The 9,300-nt window shown below is 37.7% G+C and overlaps 1 pseudogene; it reads left to right on the top strand.

Annotated features, from left to right (window-relative positions):
- The first annotated feature begins 6,345 nt into the window (after positions 1-6,345).
- Positions 6,346-9,300, top strand: part of LOC128123972 (polyamine-transporting ATPase 13A3-like) — a 79,362-nt pseudogene continuing 76,407 nt past the window's right edge.

The raw sequence follows: 9,300 nt of genomic DNA, 5'->3' as shown, positions 1-9,300 counted from the left end.
CCCAGTTTCCCCTCCCTTCTCTCCTCTCATTCCCTCCTCCCACCAATCCACTCCTCCTCTGTTTCTGTTCAGAAAGGGCCAGGCCTCCCATGGGTGTCAACAAAGCATGGCATATCAAGTTGAGGTAGGACTAAGCTCGTCTCCTTAAGGTTGGACAAGGCAACCTAGTATGAGGACTAGGTTCCTGGAAGCCTGCCAAAGCCTTAGGGACAGACCCTGCTTCCACCACTAGGAGTTCCACAGGTAGATCAAACTACACAACTCTCACATATATGCAGAGAGCCTATGTGAGTTCCATGCAACCTTCCTAGCTGTTGGTCCAGAGTCTGTGAGCTCCTATGAGCCCAGGTTAGTTATTTCTGTGGGTTCCCTTGTGATTACCTTGACCTTCCAGACTCATACAATCCTTCCTCTCTCTCTTCAACAGGATTCCTTGAGCTCAGCTCAATGCTTGGCTGTGGATCTCTGCATCTGTTTCCATCAGTCACTGGATGAAGGCTCTCTGATGACAATTGGGGTAGTTACCAATCTGATTACAGGAGATGGCCAGTTCAGGCTCCATCTCCACTATTGCCAGGAGTCTTAGCTGGGGTCATCCTTGTAGATTCCTGGGAGTTTCCCATGTACCGTGTTTCTACATGATCACAAAATGAACCCCCATAAAAATGTTTCCTTACATTCTCCCTCTACCCACCGCTACAACCCAATCCCTCATGTTCCTTTTACCACCCATCTCCCGGTCTACCCAGGAGATCTCTTCTATTTCCACTTCTCAGGGGAATCCATGCAGAGAACATAGTTTTATAATACTGTTTCTTTTTTTTCTTTTTTCTTTTTTTTCGAGACAGGGTTTCTCTGTGTAGCTTTGCGCCTTTCCTGGATCTCGCTCTATAGACCAGGCTGGCCTTGAACTGGGATTAAAGGTGTGTGCCACCACCGCCTGGCTATAATACTGTTTCTGTTCTGGTTCCTATCACCTACACAACATTTGTTAGTCCACAGTGATTCACAGGGTGGGCAAGTGTTGTTCACACACACTTGTGTTTAGGGCGACCACTTGTGATTGGATAGCCAGACTATCAGAGCTCTTACCTGGGGAAGTCTTTATTCTCCCTCTTTCAAAAGCAATTGATTGCCTGCAGCTCTTGTCCCAGGCATGGGTCCTTGTGAGATTTCCTCTGGCCACACTGACTTGCCAAGTGGTGTTTGTCTTTTAAATAATGTACGATAAAAAATTCTTTATTTTAGAATTTTATTTTATTTTTATTTATGTGTGTATCCATGTGTATGCCTGTGAATGCATGTGCATTCGTGTGTGTGTGTGTGTGTGTGTGTGTGTGTGTGTGTGTGTCTGTCTGTCTGTCTGTCTGTCTGTCTATGGACAGTTGTTCACATGGAGAAAAACCCTAGTGATAAACTAGTTGGGTCCTAGAAATGTGTCAAGTTACCTGGACAGCTTTGAAATTTTCAACTACATGATAGAGGTTTCAATGGTTATGACTCTTGAGGAATGGGAACACATTTTGTTATGTAATACATAAAATGTATAAGCTACATTTTGCAATTCAAACCAAAGCTGCCTATCCATATTCTGAGCATTTGGTGCAGTGGAAGGGGCTGATTTCACCTGGTGTACAAGAGAAAGAGAAAGGGGAGGTGACGTGGGGGGGAGGTGGATGGGTGGGGGAGTGAGAGGGGAGAGATATCCTAGCAGCTGAGAGATAGCTTTTAGATCCCTGGCCATCATTTATTGATATTTGTTTATACTGGTTTAGGTACTGTGTTTCCTTTCCAATTCAGATGTTTAATCTATACAATTATATATTATAAATTATATATATTATATTTTATAATTATATAATATAGCATATAGTAATATAATATAGTATATTACTAAATTGCTGTGGATATCGCTCTGTATAAATAAAATGCTGATTGGCCAGTAGCCGGGCAGGAAATATAGACAGGACAAGCAGAGAAGAGAATTCTGGGAAGTGTAAGGCTGAGTCAGAGAGACACTGCCAGCCACCGCCATGACAAGGGAGATGTAAGGTACGGTAAGCTATGGGCCACGTGGCAACTTATAGACTAATCGAAATGGGTTAATTTAAGATACAAGCACTAGATAACAAGAAGCCTGCTGTGCCCATACATTTCTTAAGCAATATAAGTCTCTGTATGTTTGCTCAGTTGGGTCTAAGTGGCTGCGGGACTGGCGGGTGAGAGAGATTTGTCCTGACCATGGGCCAGGCAGGACCAGGAAAACACTAACTACACTAAATATTAATCTATATAATCAATATTAGCACAAAGTAACTAAAGCTTTTGTGATAACTATTTTCTATGATCAATAGTATAAAATAAGAATGGTGTATCATTATACTTTAATTCCTTATGTTTTATATTCATTATCACAGCCTCCATGAAAGAATCAGTATTTTACATTGCAGGCACAAAATCAAGTCAGCAAATCAGCTTGACTGTAAGCCATAGAAAAGCAGTTCTCAGACACAGGCACGACTCAAAAGAATAATATGAAAATCTTTTGGCATCAGATATCTCACAACATAAATATTTTTGTATTAGCATCCAGGAACAAAAAGTACACATTGTACCTTTTCATGAGTTACCATCATTGTGATCAGGGAAATCACTTAGTGTAAGCATTTGACCCTCAATTAAATTATGTCTTAGCACAGGAGTAATTAAGATGACCTTGGGAAAGAACAAAGTCTCTTCATTTTCTTTGCCAAACAGGAAGCATTCATCTTTCAGAGTCTAAAATTGCTATATGATGCTTCTGGTGAACACTGATTTCTGCTACAGGGAAAATGTCCAAAAGTCCTGCCAGTCTAAAGAGCGATCATGATGATGTCATTTCCTGCATTATCATAAATCAGTGTCAGGTCTGAAGGAACTATATAGACTAGTGAGCTGACAGAGATGAGGACAGATGTGAGTCAGCACAAGGACATCTCACTGTTCCCTACTGTTCAGACCATGCTCATTCTTCATAGGGGAATTTAAAGATTTTGATTTATGCTTTAATTTGTCCTTAAATTCATAAAAATATTATCTTTGAAGAAATGACATTTCTAGTGAATAAACAAAAAGGATATAAATATATTGATAGATATTAGATAGATTGATTTTAAAAAGACTTGGCTAGTGCCACATACAAAATTGTCTTTAATGACCTTGAGAGCAGCAAAAGAAATAAAAATACCAATTTGCTTAATTTGAACTATGTTTTCAGACTACTTAATAAAATTTAGAAACAGCTTTGTAAAATACATTTCCAGAGCTTCCATATGTATTATTTTAATATAAATACTCAATGATGACTTAGCAGGTAAATCCGTATGTTGCCAAGACTGATGACCTTAGTTTGATCCGCAGGACCCACATGCTGGGAGAGAACAAACTCCTACATGTTGTCCTCTGTGTCTGTGTGTCTGTGTGTCTGTGTGTGTGTGTGTGTGTGTGTGTGTGTGTGTCCTCCTCACAACATCTTACTATGTAGCCCTCGCTGGCTGCACTTACTACCTTGTCCAAGATGGCTTTAACTCACATTAATCCTCCCTCCTCAGCCTCATGAGTGTTGTGATTCCTGGCATCTGCCATCATGATTGGCTTAAAAACTTTTAACTTTCACCAAGAATCAGCTACTAAGTTTCTGTATTTTCTGAGTATGAAAATAGAACAATGGACATGCTTTAATTAAGGTTGGTGTCTCTAGGGAAATGGATGTAACAATTTCACTTTCATTTTCACACAGGTGTGGCAGAGATGTTCACAGTCAATTCTGTTATATCTTACCAGGAATTATGTTCAAGTCTTTTTTATTTTAAAAGCTTATATCCCAGTGCTCAATAGCACCTGGACATGGTGAATTATCTGCATCAATCTTGGTGCTGGCAGTGGTCAACAGCTAGTTAACTACATTGTTTCCTCGGTAGTATTTTCTATTCACTAATCTTTTGATATGTTGTACATTTAAATTTCATGATCTTCAGACATCTATCACAAAGTCCTATGGAATTATCCACTCATGAAAAAGTGACTATACATTTCATTTCATGTTCTATTTTTATGTTTTTTTATTTAAATTTTTGTATTCATTTTATGTACCAACCACACCTCTCATCCCTCCTTCCACCACCCAGCCTGCCTCCCACCCACCCCCCATGGCAGTGGGATCAGGATCCATCCCTGATGCATGAGCTGGCCTTCTGGAGCCCATTCCCTATGGTGGGACACCTTGCTCACCCTTGATGCATTGGGGAGGAACTTGGTCCTGTCTCTGCTGAATGTACCATGCTTTGCTGTATCATGTATCATGCTCTATTTTTCATTCATGTGAGCCTGCTTTCTGTTCCAGGTCTCCCTCACTCTATATGCATGAAAATGTTGTTTACCTACCATTTTTTATCCCAGCTTCCTTTTGGTAAATTTCCAAGGCCTAAATCATTATGCTTCTCTCCTATAATGGCTTCTCTCTTCTCATCCAGAGAGTTGTCTAGATTACAGAAATATCTGACTTCTGTTTAGCTCTAGCTAGATAGCATCCTGGGTTTTATTTAATGTCCATTCTTCTGTTAGGGCACATTACAAGGTCTATTTTGTTTTAATTATTATGTTTGGTGTGTGTGTGTGTGTGTGTGTGTGTGTGTGTGTGTGTGTGTGTGTGCATGTGACAGTCAGAGAACAACTTGCAGGAGTTGACCCTCTCCTTCCACCATGTGGGTGTTAGGGATCAAATTCAGGTTACCAGCATTGGCAGCAAGTGCCTTTACCCAACAAGCCATCTTGCTGGCCCCACAGGGCCTGTTTTAACTTTTAATTTGAAACTATATCATTTTAGTCATTTATTTTGTTGCTAATAATGATGAAATATTCATGATCATCCATTCAGCTGTCAGGTACCACTCTAAGTGTGTGTTGACATGTCAGAATACTATTTTAATACAAATAGGAATTGGGATTTCATGGGATGAAATATATACCTGAACACATGTTTCCTCCTATTCTATACCTCTCACTCTTCCCTTTACCATATCATACACTTTTATATGTATTATATTTTAAAATAAACATTTACAAAATACAAAATAAGTTAGTACTGTGGAAAGATTAATGTGAACATCAGTAACCCACATTTATTTACCCATATTCTTTAATACTCTTATTGCCAGGCTAGCGTTTAAGATCATATTATACTGTTAATTTTAATATATATGCATATTACTACTATAAATGTCCATACATATATTAACTAATTAGCTAACTAGCTAACTAACTAACTATATACATATATATATATATACATATATATATATATATATATATATATAGAGAGAGAGAGAGAGAGAGAGAGAGAGAGAGTATTAAACCTCACCTAGAAAGGATTTTATGTAAACCACAAGTTATACACACAGATACACACACATATGTGTCAATGTTCACAATACAAAATACGGGTCACAAAGAGTAAGTGATAAATATTCTTGAATGGTAAAATAAACAAGCAATAAGTTTCTTGAAGGCACAACAATTAAACTAATGCAAGTTATTTGTTATTAGAAATATATCCCATTGAGTTTTCATGACATTAGTCAGAAAAGACATATCTTGTGAGGTCATCTCCTGTGAATGCTGAACCACAAGTTAGACAGTCATGATAGTGGAGTTTAAATGCAGTAGTGGACAATTCCTTGGGTGGTGTGAGTGACAGAGACCATTGGAAGTTTGACTGGAAAGTTTACATGAAGCCTGGTCATTGTTTCCTGGCTGTTTGTTCTGTTTTATGGGAAAAGTCAACCTGCTGACTTTCTCAGTGCTTCTAGTCTGAGTCCATATATACCTATGTATATAGCAAGATAAGTTTATAAGGAATAGAAGGATAGTTATGAAAAGAACACTTCTCTGAATGTTTCATCAAATACAGACTATCAAATTAACATTGGTTGATTTATTAATTTAAATCTTTATTAGTGTTTATTAGTTGCATAAAATAATGGTTTGTATTTTTCATACATGTGTTTAGTATATATTTAAAAATCAAATTCACCTTGTTACTCTGCTCACTTCTCTCCTCCTAGCTATCCCCTTATATCTCTCCTACAGTTTCCTGCTTTCATAGAGTATTTTAAATTAGTCTATGTTTCACATATGATACAAATGTGATAATTGTCTTTCTGAGTCTAGCTTATGTGACTTAACATCATGGTCTCTGTCTTAATGCATTTTGGGAAAACATGTAATTCACTTTACTTCAGCCACTCATATGCTGATGGATTCCTGGGCTGATTCCACAACTCAGCTACTGTGAAGAATAATACAACAATGAACATGGATGTGCAGGGATCTCTGTGGAATGTTGAAGTAGCAGCCTTGGTGGACATGCTGTGGAGTGTGGAGTGGTAAGCTGAGCTCATAATGTAGCTCTGCTTTCAGTTTCTAAGAAATAACCACACTAATTTCCATCAGGTTTCACTAATGTTTTTCCTGTTACCAGTGTGTACTTGTTTGTTTTTAATTTATGTTCTATATTGTTATTTGACTGCCTATTATTATCCTTTAAATATATATTAGGTGAAAGAAATATATGCCTGAGCTGCCTGTGTTTACCTAAGAATTTGTTCTAGTATAGTTTTGCTATTGTTCTCTCCAAAGTTCTGTAAAATAGCACAAAAATTTGCTTGCTGCTCCCATGAATTAAAATTCTTGGACTTACTGATAAACATTCATAGAAGAATTGAGCAATGGTATGAATACAAATTTCATAAGATAATTTTTAAAAAATAAAGAAATTTATTAAGCTTCATAGTAACATCATAAATAAATAGCCATTTAACTTCAAATGCTGAGTTTGCCAACAATATACTATTGGTGAAATTATTAAGGCCACTCCACATAGTTAAAAGGAAGATTTATTTAGTGGGTAACTTACAAATGAAGGGATAGGTAGGTTGCGGGGTCTGGGGAAGGTGTATCGCAGTCCAGCGGTGTTCTCTGGAGCTCTGCTCGGTCAACCTCCACCATCTACGGTCCAGGAACAGAGAGCTCGCTGGCCCATCCAGATCTCGGGTCTCCAGGCACCTCCCTTGGCCCCGCCTTGTAGGCGTGACAGTTGCTGAAGCCTCAATGGGGGTTGGAACTTCCAGGTCAAAGCTGGAATGGCTATCCACTACAATATACTTGTGATATTTTATTTGTGCTCTAACAACCAAAACTTATCAGGGGATTAGGACAAAGCCAGCCACTAGATTAGACATAGAGGCCAGACAGTGGTGGCACACATGCCTTTAATCCTATCACTTGTGAGGCAGAGATTTGTCTAGATCTCTGTGAGCTCAAGGCCACACTGGGAACAGAGCCAGGCATAGTGGCACACGCCTTTAATAGCAGCACTAGTTAACCATAGGGGGTCTGGAGGTCTGTACAGACAGACAGGAAGTAATAGAGCTGGCAGAAAGAGCAAAGTGATATAGCTGGGCAGAGAGGAAATAACATGGCAGGGCATGGAAAGGTATATAGGTGTGAGTATACAGGAAGTAGCTCTCCCTTGGGCTGAGGATTTCCTAGCAGTAAGAACTTGTTGCTTTTCCTGTTCTATTCCTCTGCACTCTCAGTTTTCACCCCAATATCTGGCTCCATTTTTAATAAGACCTTTTAAGATTTGTGTTACATATGCTAGAAATTCAACTGTGACAAAGATGTTCACCAGAAGGTCAAGGTGGCATAGGAAAAGATTTTACTTTATTTTAAATGTATTATTAACATAAATGTTCAAATGTTATAATTTTTCAACTTTTTATAATTCCCCTTGGCTGGAGTGATGTTTAGCTTCAACTAGTGTTTTGAAAATTATTTCTTTTACTTTATGGGATTATAATATAATTATACCACTTTCCCCTTCCCATTCCTTCCTTCCAAACCTCCCATATATACCTTCTTGATCTTTTTCAAATTCATAGTCTTTATTGCTCATTATATTTTATTTATACATGAATTTACATGTGTGTGTGTGTGTGTGTGTGTGTGTGTGTGTGTGTGTGTGTGTGTGTGTAACTAGTTTTTCAAAACTGCATGGCCCTCTGTTATCATTTAGCCCATCACAGCTGTCTGTAATCTGTTATAAAGCAAACACCTCACTGAAAGTTAGCCTTGACCATGTCTTCTTCCATCATAGTGCTTTCCTGTGTCACATTCCACAACAAAGACAGTACACACACACTTGCTCTGTTAGAACAAGACTATATTTTCAAAATCAGGATGAAATAATATATATATATATATTTATATATATATATATATAGAGAGAGAGAGAGAGAGAGACAGAGACAGAGACAGAGACAGAGACAGAGAGACAGAATAATATAGTACACAAGTAAACTGAGTATATAAAATATATGGAGAATTTTTGTCTTTCAATGAACACAGAATTTAGAATTTCTAAGTTTTAGAATAAATTAATAAAATTTCATAAAACGCTGAACTCTGTAAATTCTTGAAAACTTAATCTTTCATATATATAACAATTATTATACTACTTAATTTTCAGTACTAATAAAAATGAAAAGATATGACTAAAACTGATATATACATACATACACACACACACTCACACACACACACACACACACATATATATAATATTTTTCAGACTAAGCATGTCATTGACCCTCTAAATAATCATCTTAAATTTGATGTCTCAGTTATTAAATATTGGAATGTTGAAGGCTTAGAAGAGGTGAATTTGAAATCATTTCTTTTCAGTATGTCTAACGTGAGTGTTTTATTTGCTAAATTCTCAAATACACTTGGAAGAAAATAACACAGAACAAAAATGCTTCACTAAAAAGTTAATGCATCAATCATATGTAGTAATCCTGATGACACAGGACCCAAATTGAAACAACCAGGAGTGAGCTGAGGGCAGCCATGATCTGGCTTCAGATGTGCCAGGCCCTGTGGATCTCCCTAAAGCCACCTGAATACTCACACAGTCTTCCTGCCAATCATTTAGAAGTTGGATGCAGGGAAAGCCACAGCAGAAGCATCAGTGTTTCTGTATAACTTTTTCATCTCATATTAAAGAAGGTGACTTTAAGTGACACCAAAAATAGGATTTCAGAGACAATTAGCAGAAATAACTGGATGTTCACTCAGCCATTAAAGACTAACAGAGGGGTGAGAAAGAACCAGGGCTGGTTGGAGATTGTGATGAATACCATTGGGAATGTTCAGTTTCTAAAACCAAAAATTTTCTTTTTAGTTCAAACCATTACACAAAAT

Source organism: Peromyscus californicus, unplaced genomic scaffold (assembly GCF_007827085.1).
Source record: "Peromyscus californicus insignis strain IS unplaced genomic scaffold, ASM782708v3 Scaffold_4__1_contigs__length_199733344, whole genome shotgun sequence".
Taxonomy (NCBI): Eukaryota; Metazoa; Chordata; class Mammalia; order Rodentia; family Cricetidae; genus Peromyscus; species Peromyscus californicus.
The sequence above is the reverse complement of the archived record's forward strand: the minus strand, read 5'-3'. Positions and strand labels throughout refer to the sequence as shown.